The following is a 23,341-nucleotide window of genomic DNA, read 5'->3' on the forward strand; positions in this document are numbered from 1 at the left end:
TGCAAATTCAGTCAAGAGCAATGAGTGATTTCTCTTTGTCTTATGTTGTTGGATTAACATTAAAGGATTAGTTCACTCCAGAATTAAAATTTACTGATCATTTTTTCTCCCCCATGTCATCCAGGATGTCCATGTCTTTCTTTATCAGTCGAAAAGAAACTGATGCTTTAATTTTTTCTGACTTTCGATCTCCATTAATTGCAGATAAATACAGAAGAAATATTTGTTTAAATCGTCTGCAATTTTCAGTAACATTACTGGAGAGTTGAAGCAGCAACCCTTCCATTTTTCCGGTGTTTTCTTGTCACGCGTGTGCGTGTAATCCTCAGACTTTTCTTTTCACTTTTACAGTCTGCATCATCCATGTGTTCCTTTCAAAACCACTTCTGAATCCATGTTTTAATTTGAAGAGGAACATTGACATTTATTTACTGCTGCCAAAACAGTGGCGTGCTGCCACCATGCACACTAAGCCATCTCTGCTTACTCTCCACACATGCGCCAACATATACTTAACAGCATTGTTAACAGGATCCATTCAAGCGCAATTACCCATGTAAGAGAACTAAACTCAGGGATCGCTTCTTTCTGAGAGAGGCGGCCTTCTGTGCGTGCTCTTCAGGTGTGTGTCAGTCAGCCCAAGCACTGCAGGGACTATCACAAAGTGGCAAATTATTCCATAAGTGTGTGGGGGCGGGGTCGGTGCGTATGCATTTTCAGAAAGTTGGTGCCAGACAAATACGAGAATGTCATCGGATACTTGTAAATCCTAAAATAAAAGAGTCATGTGTAAAATCAGAAATTCATTTGAAATACTAAACGTCTCAAATATATATATTAACTCTTTCAATACAGATCAATTATAAACAAGCCAAATCTTTCTGTTTATCACATATGCAAAAAGAAACTGAGCCAAAAACTTGTTATTAGGAATTAGTGATTTCTTGACTGATATCATGTACAAATTAGGCCAGAATGATACATGCCTATTTTAAATTAGCCTTTCTTTGTAATAGATACCAGTTCTATGAATGTTATAATATACAGTATATGTGTACAGTATGTTATGTTACAGTAAGTTAATGTACAATAATAGGAAAAATACTTGACAAAAGTTTTAAACAGGCATCTTATTAAATCTTTTTGGACACACTATTACAATATGTAGAACATGTTTATTCAAAACTGATTTTTAAACAATGTAATCACATCTATACTATATATATATATATATATATATATATATATATATATATATATATATATATATATATTTCTATACTATAAATATATTTCGTGAGATTGTTAGTCTCTCACTGTCTGTATAATGTGCGAAATTTACAAGTGCATTTGTGCAATCTTTTTCAAGGTCTTTATTAATCTTCCAATACCTTGGATATATGTGATACAGTATTAGAATTGTCACGTTGTGAGCACATAATTAGGAAAAGCTAATTTAAAATGAATTTACCCATCAACAAGGAATTTTGGTGCATGAAATTGTGGCACAATTTACTGAAAACATCAAATCAGTCACATTAAAATGGGCAGACTAAACTGAAACTGAAGATGAATTAAAGACTCTTATTACAGTACATTCTTCATGAAAATATAGGCATATAACTATTTAAAATGTTCAGCTACAGGAATTTAAAATAAAAACATGAGTATTTATTTGAAACTTTTAGTACTTACAGTAGTGTCTCTAGTTTAAAATGTGGAGAATTTACTAGAGCAGTGAGAAGTTCAGGTCCAGAATCTCCTAGTTTATTCCGAGACAGATCCAGATCTCTCAGGTGTTCAGGGTTTGATATCAGAGCTGAAGCCAAAGCAACACAACCTTCACCTGTGACACCACAATGACTCAACCTGTAGAGAACAATGACACACTGTTGTTGGGGATAGAGGTGTGCGGTACTGCTGCTGCTAGTTGGTATTGGAAATACTAGTCAGTCGGTATTGTTTTCATTTCAATATTTTATTTAAAAATATTATTAACAAGCATTTAAAAAAATAAATCGAACAATACAATTATTTAAAGAGTTTAGAGATGGTGCCTATAAAGTAACAAATGTAATGTAATATTATGTTAATGTATATTATAATGTATATTATATTGTAATGCAGTTAGTAATATTTTGTTTTAATACTAGATTAAGTTTCTTAATTTTAGACTTTTTTTAAAATAAGCTTAATTAAAGCTGGCATTATAGAAGCTTTTTCCGCCATGGAATAATGGTAAATGGTAAATGGACTGCATTTATATAGCACTTTCAACAGACCCATGGCCTCCAAAGCACTTTACATATTGCCTCACATTCAACAAAAAACAAAAAAAGTTATTGCAACTTTTTATCACCCTTTCTGAATTTTTTTCTCTCAATTGCGAGTTTATATCTCATTATTCAAACAAATTCGACCCAGAAAACTGAGTGACGCCCCTGACCACTGCTGTGTTGGTTCATAACTAAATTATATTAAATTCAATCACATTGATTCTTGATCTTACCTCAGTATCTCCAATTTACAGTCAGGATTCTTGAGTTCAGCAAAGAGAAGCTTAACTCCTAAATCTTTTAGATAATTATTTGACAGATCCAGTTCTTTCAGGTGTGAGGGGTTTGATCTCAGAGCTGAAGCCAGATCAGCACAACCTTTATGTGTGACACCGCAATGCTTCAACCTGTGGAGAACAATGACACACTCTTCACTCTCTCAGATCACAACACACAGGTCCATCCATCCATCTATTCTCCAAACCGCTTGTCCTATATAGGGTTGTGGGGATGCTGTACCCTATGACCTCAACAAAAAAAGAGTGTCATTAATCCTGCCCATATCTGTATTTATGTGCTTTTAATCACAATGAAAATTGGTTGGCTCATGATCATATTTAATTTTTTTAGTTAAGAGAGCTTTCCTACTCCAATAAATATAATTTCATATTGTCCTAAGACGAAAGTCACTTACTACATATATGTGCCTTTCCAAATGTTTTGATCAGATGGTTTATTTGTTTTAAAACGGCATGTAACCAAAAACAACATTGTACAGGTTGAGGATAAGTAAATGACAGAATTAACATTTTTGAGTGAATCTCAATTTGAAAAAGGAAATGTAAACTAGGCTTTCTGCTGTCAGTGTTACACGGTGTTAGGCCATACACTGATTACATTACTTGCCCACCGCGGCACTTCCCCCCACTGCCGTTTTGCTTTTTTATAAAAATAAAAACCATTTAGTTCAGTTGGAGAACAGTCGCCTCAATTATAATCTGAAAGCAACTGCTTTGCTCCATATAACACGAGCTGCAGGGTCAAAACAGCGCAGGAGTCAGATGTTGTTCTGTCATAAGTCTTTAATGCGGTGAATTTGACTCATGTTTTTGCAAAATAATGCATTTAATATTTAATGTTGAATTAAATGTACTGTTTTGCTATTGTGCTACTTGTATGAAAGTTCACAATGCTCACAATGCTTTATGAAAGTTCACAATGCTGTTGCAGATATAATTGTAACATGGATAACTGTAGTAAGGTTAGATGTTGTGGGAAGAAGGAGGCGGTAGCCAGCGAACATTTAACAATCCTAATAATAAAATAAACAAACAACAAGACGAAAGTAAAGACAGCCCCCACATATAAACAAAACATCAAATAAAACAGCCCCGGCCTGTCCTCTCTCATCCTTCACGATCTTCGCTCCACCTATTATGCTTCCGCTCCTCCTTGAGAGATAGGAGACCAGTGCGTCGCGCAGGTGTCGCTCATCATCAATCACGCCACCGGCCTCGCGCCGTTCTCTCATGGCCCTCGGCCTCGTCCTGCTCACCAAAATAACATTTAATATTTTTCTTCAGGTTATATATTGATTACTAAAGATTCAATCCTCTTTCTGTTCCTTGTCACTCTCTAGTTAATGAGCTCATCAGTGTATTTGTCTGACTTTACAACAAGAACAAAGTCTTTTTTTTTACAGCATTCAAGCATTAAACTTACAAGTCGTACTTTTTTTTTAACAGGGACGAAGAATTATCTGTCTTACGTCTGAAATTCTTTTTTAAATAGGTTGTGGGGAATAGGCATGGTCTGCACTTTGTAAATCCACTGGAAATAGTAGACCATCCAGGTCTTTTGGGATACATAAATTTAATTTGGGACACAATAATTCTAATCATGGATAGTATTTAGGGTGGATAGTATGCAAATTGGGACACAGGATTATAATTAGTGGTGGGCCGTTATCGTCGTTAACGTGCTGCGTTAACGTGAGACTCTTATCGGGCGATAAAAAAAATATCGCCGTTAATCTATTCTCAAAGTTGGGTTGGGATCATAAAATAGCTTTTTCGAATATTTTTCGATATATATATTTCGAATATATATATCGTTATATCGTTATATAATTAATGTATATATACATTAATTTATAGGCTACAAAATAAATAAGCTACCATTGTGTACAGTTTACGAAATGAACACCCGCCATCCCGCGGTAGTGTGTGTATTGCGCAGGGGCATATAGTCACACGAATAGTTTACATTGATTGAAACTAATTTGTTTAAAAAGGAGGAGGCTATTGCCGGTAAAGGCAGGTTCACATAAAATCATATGAAATGACATTATTTTTTGATCTAACGAGCATCTGGTTTGGCGATGCAAAAACGGAGCTACGTCGTGCTTATTTTTTCTTCTTCTTCCAATTAGCCTACTATGTTAAAAAAAACGACGAAAACATGTTACTTGTTCAATTAATAAAGTTTGTTTGATGAGAAATCGCTCAAGATGAAATTGGCATCCCTTTCTGTCATTTATAATTGTGCGTTTTATTGATTTATTTTATTTTATAATTTTTTTTGACCGATATTCGACTTTTGCTCCTCTATTGTCGAATGGCATTTTTGGCAGAAATTCACATCCCTACGCGAGGCGAACTATTCTCAAAGACTTACTTTTAGTCATTATTTGGGTAGCACACATGTTCTGAATGCCTTCGGCAGAATTCAAATGGCAAGGCAGGGCAAGTTTATTTATATAGCACATTTCATACACAATGGTAATTCAAAGTGCTTTACATTGAAGAAATTAAAATAATCAAAAGAAATCAGAATAATTAAAACAGTTTAGAATAAAAGATAAAATACAGAAATAATCAAATGAAATCAGAATAATTAAAACAGTGCAAACAGTCGGACGAACAGTGGCACAGTGCTCATTCAGTAAATGCACAGTTAAACAGATGTGTTTTGAGTCTGGATTTGAATGTGACTACTGTAGGAGCACATCTGATCTCTTCTGGAAGCTGGTTCCAGCTGCGGCTGGCATAGTAGCTAAAAGCAGACTCGCCATGCTTAGAGTGAACCCTTGGTATATCTAGCCGATGTGATCCTAATGATCTGAGTGATCTGTTGGGTTTATATTCACTGAGCATATCTGCAATGTATTGAGGTCCTAGGCCATTGAATGATTTATATACCAGTAATAATACTTTAAAATCAATCCTAAATGTAACTGGCAGCCAGTGTAAAGACCTGAGGACTGGTGTGATGTGTTCATATTTTCTGGTTCTGCTCAGAATCCCAGCAGCAGCGTTCTGTATGAGCTGCAACTGTCTTATGGTCTTTTTGGGAAGGCCAGTGAGAAGTCCATTACAGTAATCCACCCTACTGGTGATGAAAGCATGCACAAGTTTCTCTAAGTCTTGACTGGAAACAAAGCATCTAATTCTTGCAATATTTTTCAGGTGATAGTATGCTGATTTAGTTATTGCTTTGACATGACTACTGAAACTAAGGTCTGACTCCAGAGACACACCCAGATTCCTGACTTGATTTTTAGTTGTTTGACCCCTAGACTGAAGGTATGCGTTCACCTTGAGAACTTCATCTTTGTTTCCAAACGCAATGACTTCAGTTTTGTCTTTGTTTAACTGAAGAAAGTTTTGGCACATCCAATTGTTTACTTCATCAATGCATTGGCAAAGGGAGTCAATGGGGCTGTAATCGTTAGGCGATAGGGCTAAGTAGAGCTGTGTGTCGTCTGCATAGCTATGGTAAGCGATTTGGTTCTTTCTCATTATTTGGCTCATTGGGAGCATGTACAGGTTGAATAGGAGTGGCGCAAGAATTGAGCCTTGAGGGACTCCGCATGTCATGGATGTCCACTCAGACTTATGGTCTCCTATACTCACATAATAACCTCTGCCTCCTAAGTATGACCTGAACCATTTTAGGACTATCCCAGGAAGCCCGACCCAGTTTTCCAGCCTGTCAAGAAGTATTTTGTGATCAACAGTGTCAAATGCAGCACTGAGGTCGAGTAGTACCAGCACTGATAATTTGCCTGTATCAGTATTTAAGCGAATATCATTTATTATCTTTATGAGCGCTGTCTCTGTGCTGTGGTGCGGTCGGAAACCAGATTGAAATGAGCCATTTTAATCTAGATTAATCTAGATTAATTCCAAGATTCCAATGAGATTAATCTAGATTAAAAAAATTAATCTATGCCCACCTCTAATTATAATGCAAACAAATTTTAACAAATTTAACAAATTTCAACAACACCCACCCCACCCCCCTCATCACTGAAAAAAAATCTGGTTTGTTGCCAGATCAACAGTGAATTGTCAACAGTGAAGTTTGCAACACTAATTTTCAATTTTTGTTGATTATCTCACATAATACGCTTCACTGAAAGAGAATTTGCCATAGCTGACAGCCTAGTGAGCAGTGCTCTGAGACAGTGACCCGAGATCGTATCCCAGGAAGCTCATGGTGCTTTCTGATCCCAAAACTCTCCAACATTGCTTCCTTTATCTTAAGAGAGAGAGAATTTGTCTGAGTACCAGACCATGTGTCATTCTCACCTGAGTATCTCCAATTTGCAGTAAGGATCCTCCAGTACAGCAGAAAGAAGCATAACACCAGAGTCTCCTAGTTTATTCCGAGACAGACTCAGTTCTCTCAGGTGTTCAGGGTTTGATCTCATAGCTGAAGTCAGAGCAGCAAAACCTTCATCTGTGATGCCACAATTACTCAACCTGTAGAGAACAATGACACACTATTATTCACTCTCTCAGATCAGAACACAAAGATAAGACAACTTAGTCGCAATAAAACAGAAGTAGCGACAGATATTTTCGTCCATGTTGTGATGTACATCCAGGTGAAACAAATTATAAAAAGAAAAATAAATTACAGGTGGGCTTTTGGTTTTATAAATCGGCTGTTGATACATACAGTACCAGAGAATTTTTTTTTTTTTTACTGGAAGGTCTGATTATGGCATTTTGATTAAACATTGCAAGGTCAATTTAAAAAAAAAAAGAAACATATGCACAGATGAATTGTTCACAATAAGATCTGTAACACACATTTAGAAAATAGATAGGGTACTGTAGATACTGACTGCAGTATCATCATACTGAGGAGAAGCTTAGTGTTTAATAATTTTCAAATCAATCACCAGGGGGATCACGTATTGTTTTCACACAAAATGGCCACAAAAAAAGAACATTTATCCTGCCCACATCTGATAAATATCAGCCAAGGACCGCCCAAGAGGATATCTGACTGACATGTAACGCAACCAATCACAGTTTGTTTTGTTCCGCGTCATGTTCAGTTTGAAAATGTAAAGTTGATGTCCCTACAATAACAGATCGGCTTACATCAATAAATTATTCATTCAAGAACCTTTTCCAAGTTTACTGCATCTACAGAAGTTATAATTGAGAGTTAACAGAGGTTTAGATGTTGACGCTTTATTGAAAACCAGAGCCGGACAGTAACGGAGTACATTTACTTGAGAACAGTACTTTAGTACAATTTTGAGGGATCTTTACTTTACTCGAGTATCATTTTTGGGGAGTACTCATGACTTTACTCAAGTGGATTTGAGAGGCAAATATTGTACTCTTTACTCCGCTACATTTCTATCCATAACCGTGAGTACCCGTTACTTCTTCTAAAAATAAAAAAAAGGAAAAAATAAAAATCTCGGAAACCCTCTTGTTGTTAATTTTGCTTTGTTTACCAAAACAGAACTTCATCACCGCCTACAAAAATTCATCCTCCAACTTGTGGAAGCATGTCAGGGTATGTACAGTGAATAAATAAACTTTCTTACATTTCTAAGCTAGATTCGACTAGCTACAGAAAAGTGCACTAAATGATTGACTAGCTTTTTGCAGCTTTTTACATTCTCGGTTACATTTGAGTAGTCGAAGCCACATGCACCCACCAATTTGCCAGCTGTAGCTAGCCATTCAGATGGCTAACTTTGGCCTGACAATGATTTTCTTTAATCATTATTATTTTCTCTTCTTTGCTCTATGCTTCATGTATAACACGGTCAGGTTCAGAGGTGTGTCAGAACATTGCTATATTGCCTTCTTTGCTGGTTTAGATTTATTGATTTTATTGATGAAAAAACAGAGAAACTCACATGTACACACAATTGTTAGCTGAATTTTCTTTTCTGATATTACACATTAATGTAAGCTGAGCATTTGATTTGATGTTCTTGAGTATGCGGTGTGTTTAACACAGTCAGGTTGTAATGTGGGTGCAAAAAATCCATTAAAACTCTAGCAGAGGTTTGTCAGAGCGTTGCCATTATGCTATTGCCTTGTGGGCAAGTGAGAAATGTTAAAGGGATAGTTCACCCAAAAATGAAAATTCTGTCAGTATTTACTCACCCTCATGTTGTTCCAACCCCCTAAGACCTTCGTTCGTCTTCGGAACACGAATTAAGATATTTTTGATGAAATCTGAGAGCTGGATAACTCCTCCATACTCCTCCATAGGCTTCTTAAGGGATTGAACTTGCAGGCCCCGAAAAGTTATTACAGACATCGTTAAAATAGTCCAAGTGACTACAGTGGCTCAATCTTAAGTTTATCAAACGACGAGAATACTTTTTGTGCGCAAAAAATCAAAAATAACGACTTCATTTCAACTATTCATGTCCTCTGTGGGCCTCGAGACAGTTCACTAGTGTAAAAGTGTAGAGCTTCTGTTGTTGTATGTCACACGCATCACCCACATGACCAGCGTCGGCCAATAGTGAGCCTACGTGTGACGTAGCTCTACGCTATTACACTAAGTTAACTGACTAGAGGCCAACAGAGAAGGAAATGTATAGTTGAAATAAAATCGTTATTTTTGTTTGTTTTTGCGCACAAAATGTATGCTCGTCGCTTGATAAACTTAAGATTGAGCCACTGTAGTCACTTGGACTATTTTAATGATGTCTTTAATAACTTTTCGAGGCCGGCAAGTTTCAATCCTTTTGAAGCCTATGGAGGAGTATGGAGGAGTGATCCAGCTCTCAGATTTCATCAAAAATATCTTAATTTGTGTTGCGAAGATGAACGAAGGTCTTACGGGGTTGGAACAACATGAGGGTGAGTAAATACTGACAGAATTTTCATTTTTGGGTGAACTATCCCTTTAAATAAAGCAACATGGTAAAAAGATGAAAATGACTTGATTTTACATTCAATTCCTTTTACATTCTCCAAGGTATTAACATTTTTCATAACTCCATGTAGGACGTTTCTGTACATAAATGTAAGCACTGTGGCAGTAGTAATGCAATATTTAGAAGATGTCCTCTTGTACTCTTGATACTCAAGTACTTTTAAAAACAAGTACTTCAGTACTTTTACTTAAGTAGACATCTGACTGTAGTACTTTTACTTGTACTTGACTAAAATTTAGCAAGGGGTATCTGTACTTTTACTCAAGTAATGAAGCTATTCTGTCCGCAATAGTTTAGTTTCAGTGTTTGCTTCAGTTGGGCAATTTGACTTAACTTTTTAACGTTAGTTCTCTTACGAGAGGTTCTCTCGTATTGTGTAAGTTGCTTACGCTACGGGTAAAGTCATACTTTCTCGAGATATTGAAGCCAAAAATGATCCTTAATTTTGCATTTATTGTCAACGCAGTGCAGCAGCCAGCAGACCTAGAGCAGGCTATCTTGCATGCTCATTGGCTGCCCTGCGGCAACTGCTGCAGCCTACCACTGAGCCTCGCGGGTGACGTCGCGCCCTCTACGCATCACAGCCCGCCAGAAGGGGGGTGGCTTAGCGTATAAAAGTCAGGCTCAGAAGCTGCATCAGTGATTTCATCATCTTCAGCGAAGCTCTCCGCATTGCTGGACTCTGAGAGAAGCCATCCGCCGTCGATACAAGCGACCAGCACGCAGAGGAAAGCGCCTGAAGAAGCCGGCCGTCTTCGCCACCTTCAGCCTTCCGTGCCTGCTACGCCATCCGCCGTTGAGTATCCTTTAAAAGTGCTTTTGCCTTCTGTGAGTGTTCGCTGCCGCGACACTCACTCTCTCTCTAAAGGAGCGCGAGCGTTTTTATAAAAATGCCTCGCCTTTCCTGCGGCTCGTGCAGAGACCGCCATGTGATTTGCGCTCTCTGCCTCAGACCATGCAGCCCTCGCCCTGGATTCGGGTGGCTGCGAGCATTGTGAAGCGCTTCCGCTGTCGACCTTGCGGGCTCGACTCGAGGCCTTCACCTCGGACGCTGTCACTCCGCCCTCTGGACCGCGCAAGAAGAAGCGCCGTTCGCAGAGGATACCGGAGCCTGAGGCCACAGTGAAGTGCTTGCCGGATTGCATCCCGCCAGCCTCACTCTCTCCTTCTCCGCCCCTCCCGGACGCGCAGCTGCCGGCTTCGGCCCTCACTGCCGCCACCTCAGGGGACGAAGCTGAAGGAACTGACCCAGGTGACAGCTGCGCCTCCTGTCGAGGGCCGTCGACCAACTCGGCCTGGATTGGTCACCGCCTAAGGAGCCCGCGCCCAATAGGCTAGACGGCTGTTTCCTTCACAGCCGCCGCCCACCGCCCATTTCCAGATCTGCGCCATTTCTACCAGGGCTTCATACCGAGCTTTCAAAATTGTGGAACGCACCATTCTCCGCGAGGCTCCACTCTCATGTCTCCTCGGCGCTCTCCCAAGTGGACGGCGCCGCCGAGAAGGGGTACAAAGCTATCCCCCCAGTGGAGGAGGCGGTCGCAGCGCACCTTTAACCGCCCTCTGCGAGATGGCGCTCAAAGTCTGCCCTCCCGTCTAAAGCCTGCAGGACCACCTCAGCCCTTGTCGGCCGCGCATTCTCTGCCGCCGGACAAGCTGCTTCCGCCCTGCACTCGATGGCTGTGCTGCAGATCCTTCAAGCTGATCTCCTCCGCAAATGGGACGAGAAAAGCAAGGACCCAGCCGCCATCACGGATTTAAGGAGCGCGACGGATCTCTCCCTTCGTGCTACGAAATCCGCGGCTCAGGCGATCGGTAGATGCATGGCCTCGCTCACCGTCACAGAGAGACACCTCTGGTTGACGCTTGCTGATATGAAGGAGTCTGAGCGCTCCACGTTTCTCGACGTGCCGCTCTCCCCTACTGGTCTCTTCGGCCCAGTGGTGAACGGGATCGTCGACCGCTTCTCCGAAGTACAGAAGACCTCGCAGGCCATGAGCCTTTTCCTGCCTCGACGCTCTAGCTCCTCTGCAAACCGCCCACTTGAGCCGCCTGCATGAAATGCTAGTCAGCGCCCAGCTCAGCCCCAGCCTCCGCAGTGACGACAGGGCGGCCGCCCTAGATCGCGCTCGTCCGGACGCAACGTCACGCGCGACGCTCAGTGGTAGGCTGCAACAGTTGCCGCAGGGCAGCCAATGAGCACGCAAGATAGCCTGCTCTAGGTCTGCTGGCTGCTGCACTGCGTTGACAATAAATGCAAAATTAAGGATAATTTTTGGCTTCAATATCTCGAGAAAAGATGACTTTACCTGTAGCGTAAGCAACTTATGCAATACTGTTTCCCTCTTCTAGAGAGAACCGAGGTTATGTATGTAACCGAGTACATTTTTCTCTGGCTGCTGCAACTGTGTTTATAAGGCACATTCGTTATGATGGAAAAGCCAGGAGAAAATTTTATCAGGGATTTTGGCTAGTTATTGATGGTGACGATCATCACCTAATGGCCTGATTAATTGATCTCATCCAGTATCTAAACTTTGGTCATATGGGTTAAAGATTATTAATTTTATATTTTTGATTTCTCAATAATGGTGACATGCTTCATGCTAATGGACTAATTACATGTATTTCATATATTTAATTTTCAAATAGTAAAAAAAAAAAAAAAAAACAATAGTTACAAGTCTTTGCTGTGGTATCGAAACTGGTACCGGGAACTGTGAAATTTTACTGGTATTGATAGGGGGTACTGAAATTTTGGTACCATGACAACCCTAGAAGTAGAATGAAATGCCCTCATTCCTTTACTACTGTATATCCGCGGGACTCGCGTGAGGCGCTGATATCTGTCTCTGATTACTAATGAATTGCAATTGCGCCTTCATACCACAGTCATGTTAAAAACACGAATGTATTCACTCATCCATAAACATTATTTCCCCTTAAACATTATTAAGGTTATATCCATCAGCATGACTGCAACATCCATGATTCCACACTCATTTACTGCGTCATCAATCTACGCCTTTGTTATTGTAAGAGGTTAGCGACCCCTAGTGGCGAAAACAATTACATATTGTAACTTTAAAGCAGGTGGTGGACATGTGAGATACTGACTGCTACTTTTGATATTGTATGGGGGATATGCTCAGGGACTCATTCCATTTCTGTATATCAAGTATCTGTGAAATTTCAGTTTATGTCTCTTATGTTCATACTAATATTTACACAGTAAGATATTTTCTGAACAAAAAGCAGTTGAAAGTGAGAGGAAGTTCCGAGTTTATTTAACCCTCTGGGGTCTGAAAACACGCCGGCGCGTTTTGCTCGATTTTTTTCACATAGCAGCAAAATAGACCTAAAATACTCCGTCATTTTTGGTCATACAGACTTAAGAAATATGAAAAAATTAACTGTTAAAGGTCTACTTTTTATGTGTCCAATTACAATCGAAATAAAACATTGTGCTTTTGTAAAATAAAGAAAATAAACAGGGTGTGCTTTCTGACTCTCCGTCACAGTGAGCTTTTTTTTTAGCACGTCTCTAAACTTAAACAAAACTCAGCGACTACTATTCACCCAAGCATGAGCAATATATCTTTATAATCGTTTTAAGTTTGCTTTTACTTTTAAATGATCTAATTCATAACAAAAACAAATATTTTCTGTTTATGTAATCTATATGAAAAGAGAGCGATGTCAGTCGCTCTCATTTAATCTCATTATCTTTTAATTTGACACGCCCACAGAGAGCGCGCGCTATTCAAACGCAAATGATCTCAGGCAACACATGCAAATGTGTAAAAACCCATCACACGAGATCAGCACACCAAATATATTCAGATTACAGTACTGTACGTTGTCTAGCAAGGCTGTGAGGAATAATCCTGGGAAATTACCTCAGAAGTGCTGGTTTAAATTTGTTTCGAGGAGCAACGGATCCATCTGAGAAGTGTTTTTTTATTATTGTTCTAATCACGATATCCTAGTGTATGTAAACCGCAAAAAAACTGTTTAAATATGAATTGCGTCTGTGTGTGAATGAATGAACTGAACAGTTTTTACCAAACCCTATTTTTATACTGAAATGAGTGAAAATCGACTGAAATATGTTGAAATAACGTTAAAATGTCTTTGTATAAGCAACGTATTAAACTGCAAATTAATATTTATATGCCCTAATATAGGCTATCATAAAAACAACAAACGATATGCCTATGTTACAGACGAAATATGAAAAGACAACATTTCGTTGACTAGTTTTGGATAGATTATTAACTGTTTACTGTAAAATAGACTACTTCCAAAATTAAACCAAAATTAAAACTGCCAAAGCTTTTCAAATGTATGAATTTTCTTTTAAGCTCTATATATATATTATGGATTTCCCTCTATGTTTTTACATAGCTGTGCTCATGAATACAAATAAGATTTAGGTTTAGATTTAAGATTTAGAAAAATGATAGACAGCTAAAATAAATTATAAATAACAGAAGACTGAAGATTTATGAGATATCCTGCTTGTTTTTCTTTTAATCCTTAACAGTCTAGTTATTGTTCTTAGTGATACTTACTCAGCTGTTCTGGACTGGGTAATCACAGGCAGTAGCTTCTTAAGAACGTGGTCAGCTTTGGTTTCTGCTCCAACAAATTCATTCAGCCTAAACTCATCCATCTTCTTCTCTGATGTCAACAACACAAATACTACAGCTGACCACTGAGATGAAGAGAGTTTGACTTCTTTTATTGTTCTAGATTTCAGATACTGTTGTATTTCCTCCACTGATGAATGATCACCCAGTTCATTCAGACAGTGGAACAGATTGATGGATTTCTCTGGTGAGTCAATAGTCCTGATCTTCTCCTTAATGTAATCAACTGTTTTCTCATTGCTGTCAGATCTGCTTCTTGTCTGTTTCATTAGTCTTTGTAGGAGAATCTGATGGGACTTTACTGACAGACCCAGAAGAAACCGCAGGAAAAGATCCAGATGTCCATTTTTACTCTGTAGAGCCTCATCCACAGCTCTCTGATGCAGCTCAGATAATGAAACATGTTCTTCTGGTGAATTGAGCTGAAACAAGTCCTTGACTTTAGACTGCAAACTCTGTTTGGTGATTGGGTCAAACACATTTATGTTGTTGTTTGTATAGTAGAGATGCACATATAGAGCCGCTAGATGTTCCTGAACACTCAGATGAACAAAGCAGAAGACTTTCCCCTGATACCAGCCAGACTCCTCTATGAAGATCTGAGTGCACAATCCTGAGTACACTGATGCTTCTGTCACATCAATGCCACACTCTCTCAGGTCTTCCTCATAGAAGATCAAATTACCTCTTTGCAGTTGCTCGTATGCAAGTTTCCCTAGTTTGAGGATCAGGTCTTCATCTGTCATGTTCTTCTCATAGTCCTTCTCATCTTTGATGTTGGTCTGAAAGATCAGGAAGTGTGTGTACATCTGAGTGAGAGTCTTGGGAATCTCTCCAGTCTCTGCTTCGCTCAGCATCTTCTCCAGAACAGTGGCTGAGATCCAGCAGAACACTGGGATGTGGCACATGATGTAGAGGCTCCTTGATGTCTTCAGGTGTGTGATGATTGCATTGGCCAGACTCTGATCACTGATTCTCTTCCTGAAGTATTCCTCCTTCTGTGGATCATTGAAGCCTCGTACCTCTGTCACTTGATGGACACACTCAGACGGGACGAGATCGGCTGCTGCTGGTCTGGAGGTGATCCAGATGAGAGCAGAGGGAAGCAGATTCCCCGTAATGAGGTTCGTCAACAGCACGTCCACTGAGGCTGATTCACTTACATCACACAACCTCACATCGCTCTGAAAATCCAGAGACAGACGACACTCATCCAGACCATCAAAGATGAACAACACTTTATATTTGTCACTGGATATTTCCATTTCTTTTGTTGCAGGGAAAAATACATGAAGAAGCTCTGAAAGACTGAGTGTTTTGTCCTTCATCAGATTGATATCTCTGAAAGGAAGTGGAAATATGAGCTGGAGGTCCTGATTCTCTTTCTCTTCAGCCCAGTCCAGGATGAACTTCTGCACAGAGACTGTTTTTCCAATGCCAGCGACTCCCTTTGTCAGCACAGTTCTGATGGGTTTGTCTTGTCCAGGTAAAGGTCTAAAAATGTCATTGCATTTGATCGGTGTGTCCTCTGTTGCTGCTCTCCTGGATTGTATCTCAATCTGTCTCACCTCATGTTCAGTATTGATCTCTCCACTCTCAGTCTCTGTGATGTAGAGCTCTGTGTAGATCTCATTCAGGAGTGTTGGTCTTCCCTGCTGTGCTGTTCCCTCATACAGACACTTAAACCTCTTCCTCAGACTTGTTTTAAGTTTAGATTTACGACTGTAGAATTAAAATAACACATTATTACATTTCAGTCGACAAAAAATAAATGCAAATTTGAAACAATTCAATAATAGAGCAACTTTACATAATTGTGTGCAACATTCATATTGTATTGTAGAGCCTAATTGGCTCAAGAATTTCTAAATCAACAGACATCACTGTGGCGAGGGGGGCGTGGTTTAGCGGAGTCTGTAGCGGAGAGAGAGGGCGGAGCCGAGCGGTTGGTAAGTAGGTCAAGTGCAAAATAACGATCACCTGTTTCTGATTGTAGTAATTGGCGTGGGGAGACCGCATAAAAGCCGGCTGGAGTGAGAGAACGGAGAGAGAGAAGGACTGGGAGCCCGTGCACGACAAAGGACTGAGGACTAATGGACTGAGTGAATTATTGAGTGGAAAGAGTATTTGAACGTTGCTATAGAGTGTTCTATGGTGAAGGCGCACCCCGCGCACATTTCCTTTTCAATACTGTTGCTAATAAAATCGTGTACGAGTCCCAGTTACGCCGACCCTTGTCTTCTTCCATCACACCCCCACTGAACCAACACTACACTGGTGCCGAAATTCCGGGATGGAAGAAGAAGCCGCCGCCAGACAGTCCCCAACCCCACTTGCGGATGTCATCTGCCGGAGCTGGATGGACCGGGAGGTTCGGGCCGCCCCACTATCACCAGCAACGGCCTCGGCCCCGCCAATGCCTCTCAACAAAATGGGTCCACAGGACGACCCAGAGGCGTTCCTGGACCTCTTCGAGAGGTCGGCCGAGGCCTGGGGCTGGCCGCCCGCGGACTGGCCAATGCGGTTGATCCCGTTGCTGTCCGGGGAAGCACAGATCGCCGCATAACAACCGCCAGTCCGGAACCTCCTGGTTTACCAAGACCTCAAGCGCGCCATCCTGCAGCGGGTCGGCCGGACCCCGGAGCAGAGCCGACAGCGTTTTCGATCCCTGGAGCTCGGTGAGTCTGGCCGGCCCTTCGTGTTTGCGCAGCAGCTCCGGGACGCGTGCCGCAAGTGGCTGATGGCCGACGGACGCGACGTCGAGGAAGTCATAGACCAAGTGGTACTGGAGCAGTTCGTGGCGCGGCTCCCTCGGAGGACCGCGCAGTGGGTCCAGTGCCACCGCCCGGCGTCGCTGGCCCAGGCCATCCAGTTGGCGGAGGACCAGATGGTGGCGTGCCCAGGGGTCGGCGAACCCCTTCCAGCAGCTTCTCTCTCTCTCTCTCTCCCTCTCTTCCCTCTTCTCTCTCTCCTTCTCCTCCTGTCCCTGTTCCCAGGTCCAGGAACCTTCCACCCAGGCCGGCGCCACGTTGGAGGGCAGGACCGTCTGCGGAGCCTGTTCCCGGTACCCGGCCACCGTTTAAGGGGACATCCTCTGGCCCAAGCATCGCTCCACCCCGGTCGTATGCCCTCTCCCCACGCCAACGCCTTGACCCACTTCCCGCCATTGGGGCGGCGGGGAGGTCTGGGCCGGCCTGTTGGCGTTGCGGGGACCCTGGACACTTGGTTGATCAGTGTCCAGTGATGGAGGTGGGGACACTGGTCAGGGTCCCCGACACACCGCAGGCTGCCCCCGATCAAGCTGGACTGTACCAGATACCAGTGAGTATAAAGGGGGGTACTTATCAGGCCTTGGTGGATTCAGGCTGTAACGAAACCTCTATCCATCAAAGCCTGATTCAACCAGAGGCATTGGATAGGAGCCGCATGGTTAAGGTTCGGTGTGTGCACGGGGAGGTGGTGGATTACCCGTTAATGCCAGTCACTATTCAATTCCGGGGCCAAAAGCATAGTGTGGAGGTGGCCGTTAGCCCGCACCTCCGACACCCGCTAATTTTGGGGACTAATTGGCCGGGGTTTAAAGTGTTATTGGCACATTTGTGTGCGGGTGTTTCTGGGGGGAAAAGGAAGCGGGGGAAGAGAGCGGTCGCTCAGGTTGGAGAGGCTGTGCCGGGGCAATCGGCGCCTGTACCAGAGGAACGGAACGCTGTTGAGAGAATGTCACTCTCTGAGCGTGATGACTTTCCTTTGGAACAGTCCCGAGACGAGACGCTCAAAAATGCGTTTGATCAAGTCCGTACAATCGACGGACAGCCTCTCCACCCAGATCGACCACTTTCATATCCTTATTTCGCGATCATAAAAGATAAGTTGTATCGGGTGACCCAGGACGCCCAATCAAAGCAAGATACAACTCAGTTGTTAGTACCAAAGAGCCGCCGGGAAATACTTTTCCAGGCGGCTCACTGCAATCCGATGGCTGGGCATTTAGGGCAGGCAGCTACACTGAATCGTCTAATGACCCGTTTTTTTTGGCCGGGGATTCACGAGAACGTGCGCAAGTGGTGCGCGTCTTGTCGTGAATGTCAGTTGGTGAATCCACCGGCCACCCCAAAAGCACCATTGTGCCCCCTTCCTTTAATAGAGGTCCCCGTCGAAAGAATTGGCATGGACCTCATCGGGCCATTAGAACGATCTGCACGGGGGCATCGTTTTGCATTAGTCCTAGTGGATTATGCAACACGATACCCAGAAGCAGTGCCGCTTCGCAGTATTTCCGCAAAGAGCGTGGCGAGCGCACTGTTTCAATTAATCTCCCGGGTGGGAATCCCGAAAGAGATTCTCACCGACCAGGGCACGGCGTTTATGTCACGTACTATTCATGAACTTTACGAATTGTTGGGCATTAAATCGATTCGCAGCAGCGTCTATCACCCACAAACGGACGGACTGGTGGAACGATTTAATCGCACATTGAAATCCATGATTCGTAAGTTCGTGCGGGAAGACGCCAAAAATTGGGATAAGTGGCTAGAACCCCTCTTGTTCGCTGTACGCGAGGTCCCCCAAGCCTCCACGGGGTTTTCCCCCTTCGAGCTTCTCTATGGGCGTCAGCCCCGCGGGGTGCTGGACGTGCTTAGAGAAACTTGGGAGGACGGACCTTCGAATAGCAAAAATGAAATTCAATATGTCATGGACCTGAGAACAAAACTCCACACTTTGGGGCGGCTCTCTATGGAGAATTTGTTACAGGCCCAGGACAAGCAAAGTCGGCTGGACAACAGGGGGGCTAGACTACGTGAATTTGTACCGGGAGATAAAGTACTTGTATTGCTCCCCACGTCCAGTTCAAAATTACTCGCAAAGTGGCAAGGACCCTTTGAGGTCACACGGCGAGTTGGAGATCTCGACTATGAGGTTGTCCGAACAGATAGGGAAGGGGCACATCAAATTTACCACCTCAATCTACTTAAAAAGTGGAACGAGGCGGAATCAGATAAAGGCTTTCTCTCCCTTTTACCCTACAGACTGACGCCTCGGACAGGGGGTTGGGCGCTGTCCTGTCCCAGGAGATAGAGGGTGAGGAGCGGCCGGTGCTGTACATTAGTCGTAAGCTCTCTAAGAGAGAGACTAAGTACAGCACCATTGAAAAAGAATGTCTCGCCATCAGGTGGGCCATCCTCACCCTCCGCTATTATCTCTTGGGGCGGGAGTTCACCCTCTGTTCGGACCATGCTCCCCTGCAATGGCTCCATCGCATGAAGGATACCAACGCGCGGATCACCCGTTGGTATCTGGCTTTACAACCTTTCAAATTCCAGGTGGTCCACAGGCCGGGTGCACAGATGGCTGTGGCTGACTTCCTCTCCAGGAGGAGAGGGGGGGGGGGAGGCTGCAGGCCGGATGGCTCCCCGGCCTGAGTCGGGCGGTGGGGGTATGTGGCGAGGGGGGCGTGGTTTAGCGGAGTCTGTAGCGGAGAGAGAGGGCGGAGCCGAGCGGTTGGTAAGTAGGTCAAGTGCAAAATAACGATCACCTGTTTCTGATTGTAGTAATTGGCGTGGGGAGACCGCATAAAAGCCGGCTGGAGTGAGAGAACGGAGAGAGAGAAGGACTGGGAGCTCGTGCACGACAAAGGACTGAGGACTAATGGACTGAGTGAATTATTGAGTGGAAAGAGTATTTGAACGTTGCTATAGAGTGTTCTATGGTGAAGGCGCACCCCGCGCACATTTCCTGTTCAATATTGTTGCTAATAAAATCGTGTACGAGTCCCAGTTACGCCGACCCTTGTCTTCTTCCATCACACCCCCACTGAACCAACACTACAATCACATCACACGAGCTGCTCCCGACGAGCATTATTAGCGAGCTCCCGACGAGCTGGATGGCGCCTTGCATGGCTGACACCGCCGTCGGTGTATGAATGAGTGCGTGAATGGGTGAATGTGAGGCAATATGTAAAGCGCTTTGGTGGCCATTGGGTCTGTTAAAGCGCTATATAAATGCAGTCCATTTACCATTTATTTAGGCTACTGTTTTTCATAAATACCATAGAAACCATAAAGTTACATTTTGCCATGATAGTGAGGTGCTATAGGCTATGCCTGGTTTTATCTGTGGTTATGATCTAAATGCATGATACTGGATGACCAATGGTTAATTTTAATAAAACTCAAACAGTCAGAATATATTTTTAATTAACAGAAATTTAACATAGTAGTATTAGCTTGAGTTACGCTGCAGATTTACTGTCAAGTCACTGTCAAATATGCGTTTTGAGACAAAACATGTAATATTAATATTGCAGCCTGCACTGCAAAGTGTGCTGAAGATAGGCTATGTGCCATCAAAGTCACTTTACACTAAACAATATCCCCCATTAGCACATGCAGAAACTAATAAATATATTTTTCTATTCAGATATTTATTTTAAGGAAAAATGACAAATGTTTGAATGTTCTACCTCAGATTTGTGAAATGTTCACCTGTTTGGCAAGTGTTTGTCATATGTTCTGACAATAAAGAGTAGTTTAAAACCACAATTAACGCTCTGGTTTCTACAACTTTCACTTAGGAGCAAAAATCTGCCTTTAAATTTGAAAGAAATAAAGATTTGACATTTATGGTGATAATTATCGATATCGACTAATATAAAAAAATTATTGTGATAATTTTTTTTTGCCATATCGCCCAGCCCTAGTTTCTGCTGATGTAGGGAGATGCTTTACCAATACAAAATTTATGGTAAAACATCAGGTGAGGATTAAATGACTAAGAAATAATTTACAAGAATTTACAGCCTTGTGCTTTAAAATACTAAGCAATAAAAATGTAGTAAGAATTGGATCAGTTTATATCCTTTCTAGTATATTCTGTACACATGCTACTCTTGTATTGTTTTGTTATTGTTGCCATTATTGTATGTTGTTTGCAAGTTGCACTGATGTATGGATATACACCTTGCAGAATTTACAAAATGTTAAAATATACTTTTTTCTCTTTGCATTTTTTTCCTTATAGTATGATGTCATGTAGAGTGACAGGAATGCATAGAAAGAGAGAAAGAGGATGGAAATTGGGACATGACCCAGGCTGGAATCTAACCTGGGTCCCCATGTGCCAATAGCTCAGATACATGTCAAGTGCTCTACCATCTGTTCCACTCAGTCTAACAAATCTGCAAAATGTTAATAATAAATAAAAATGGGAAAGATCATAAACATTTAGTGCCGCCCTTTACATATGCTCGATTTTTAAAGGGCTCCTATTATGTTTTTTTACTAACTCTTGATTTTGTTTTTGATTTTCCCTTTATATTGTGCCTCTTTCCCTCATGTCTATGCTGGTTAGTTGTGTGTTTACTTTGTGGTGTTTTCCGGTTTGTGCTCTTAAAGTTATTTCAGGGCTTGCTCTAGGTTTTATTTTTTTATATTATTTCTAGTATCAGAGTATCCTTGTTGTTATTTTATTTTTCTCTAGTCCTGTTTTGCTTCGCTTTAGCTCTTGTGCATTATAACATAGTTTGTGTTCTCTTTTGTTTCAGAATTTTATTTTTGGTTATTTTCTTCAGTTCTTATTTTCCCTGGTAAGTGGAGGTCTTGCTTTTCTTTTAGAATTCCTTGTTTTTTAGGATCTTAATTTTTTTACTCTTTATTTTCATTGTGTTTGCTTTAGTTATTTTTTATTTCTTTACATTTTGTTTCTCTAGGCATTAACAACATAACTTGTTGTTATTCTTGTCTGTTTTGTGTGTTTCTGCCCTATATCCTGTGTTCCCTGGCCACTGACTCTTAACTACCTGACTGGTGCAACTATCTAACCCTTGTTTAGGTTACAGACCCTCTTGGTTCTGTGAGCTTCTACCTGGCAGCAAGACTGGTGCTACATCTGTGATCTACATCAAGCTATGAGTTACTCATAGCGTGTGTTCCTGCCTGGTCCTTCCTTTGGAGCTGCCTCTATTGCACTCAGGTCATCACCATCTTACTGACGGTCTCAGTGGTCACCCATCCTGCCTGTTGTCTTGTCGTCTGCTCTACTCTGCTGTTTGAACTGTGATTCACACATTTCACTTTCCCTGCTGTCTCAAGTCTTCAGTCTTGTTAATAAAAAAACCCTTGTCTGCTCATTTGCCTCTGGTTCCTATCTCTTGCATAATTGTGACACTCTGGGTGCTACTCAATTCTTATTTGTGCATCCTCGTTTCCTTTCCTCGCATCTCAGCTCCACCCCCTGTAGGATGCGAGAGAAGGACCCAAGGAAAGAAAATGAGGACAGAGGAATCGAATGAAAGCTTTTTCTTTATACATTTGAATACTTGATCACGCGTCACTTCACAGCATAATCAGCAGCGCTCAAAGGATCTGCCCTTATGTTGTATTAGTTTGGTTATTTAAGAAATTCATAATTAGTAATAAAGCAAGATACCCTGTAGAGATATGTGCTTTATATAAACTTAAAAGTATAAATTAAAACTATTATTACCGAAGAGAAGGGGTGGGGGGGGGGGGGGGGCTTGATGTATACATGCGTCACGTTTAGTCTAAAACTCTTCCGCATAGGATACACCTGTGTATCCTTGCTTATGACTCCTCAGGAAGCTCCTCACTCCTCGATCCTCGACTCCTCGCAGTGCAATTAGAGAATTGAGATGAGTCCTTCAAGATGGCTGAGCTCGATCGGTTTCCAGGTCATAGGATGGAGGACGGAGGAGCGAGGAAATGAGGAGGGATATTGAGAAACACCCAATTTCTCTCGAACGGACCTTTTTTGATGTAGCCCCTCCTTCCGAAATATGAAATGGGCTATGATTGGTTAGCTGGCCCAGTGTGTTGTGATTGGCACTGCTTGGTGTTCACGCCCCTTCATAACCGCAAACTCTACTCATTTGTATATATTAACAATGGCATCTCAAACCTCAGACTCTGAATGAACAAGAGGATTGTGGTGAACAGATTTCATGTATGGACTTTGCAAGCTCAGATTTCACAGGACGTTTCAGATTGTTTTTTTGTTTTTTTTGTGTGTGTGTTATTGATTGTAAATACGATGTTATCATTTAATCATACTTGTTGGAAAACTATGGTAACACAAACAGTAATCAATCACAAAATCATGGATAATTTCATAAAGGGGTGGTGAACAGTTTTACAAAAGTGATAGCTTACAAAAGCTAAAGTAAAAACACTACATCCATACTGTAA

At 41.9% G+C, this 23,341-nt stretch overlaps 1 pseudogene across 1 annotated transcript in view; it reads right to left on the minus strand.

Moving 5' to 3' along the window:
- Window positions 1–23,341, minus strand: part of LOC143715723 (uncharacterized) — a 78,383-nt pseudogene that overhangs the window by 50,650 nt on the left and 4,392 nt on the right. Inside the window, exons 5-9 of the transcript XR_013195877.1 lie at window positions 14,061–15,860; window positions 6,869–7,042; window positions 2,510–2,683; window positions 1,696–1,869; window positions 684–769 (exon numbers count right to left, since the gene is read on the minus strand). The product of XR_013195877.1 is annotated as an uncharacterized LOC143715723 (transcript). The remainder of the gene's footprint in view (window positions 1–683; window positions 770–1,695; window positions 1,870–2,509; window positions 2,684–6,868; window positions 7,043–14,060; window positions 15,861–23,341) is intronic.

Source organism: Siphateles boraxobius, unplaced genomic scaffold, assembly GCF_051911475.1.
Source record: "Siphateles boraxobius isolate OS27281-9 unplaced genomic scaffold, OSU_SipBor_1 6, whole genome shotgun sequence".
Taxonomy (NCBI): Eukaryota; Metazoa; Chordata; class Actinopteri; order Cypriniformes; family Leuciscidae; genus Siphateles; species Siphateles boraxobius.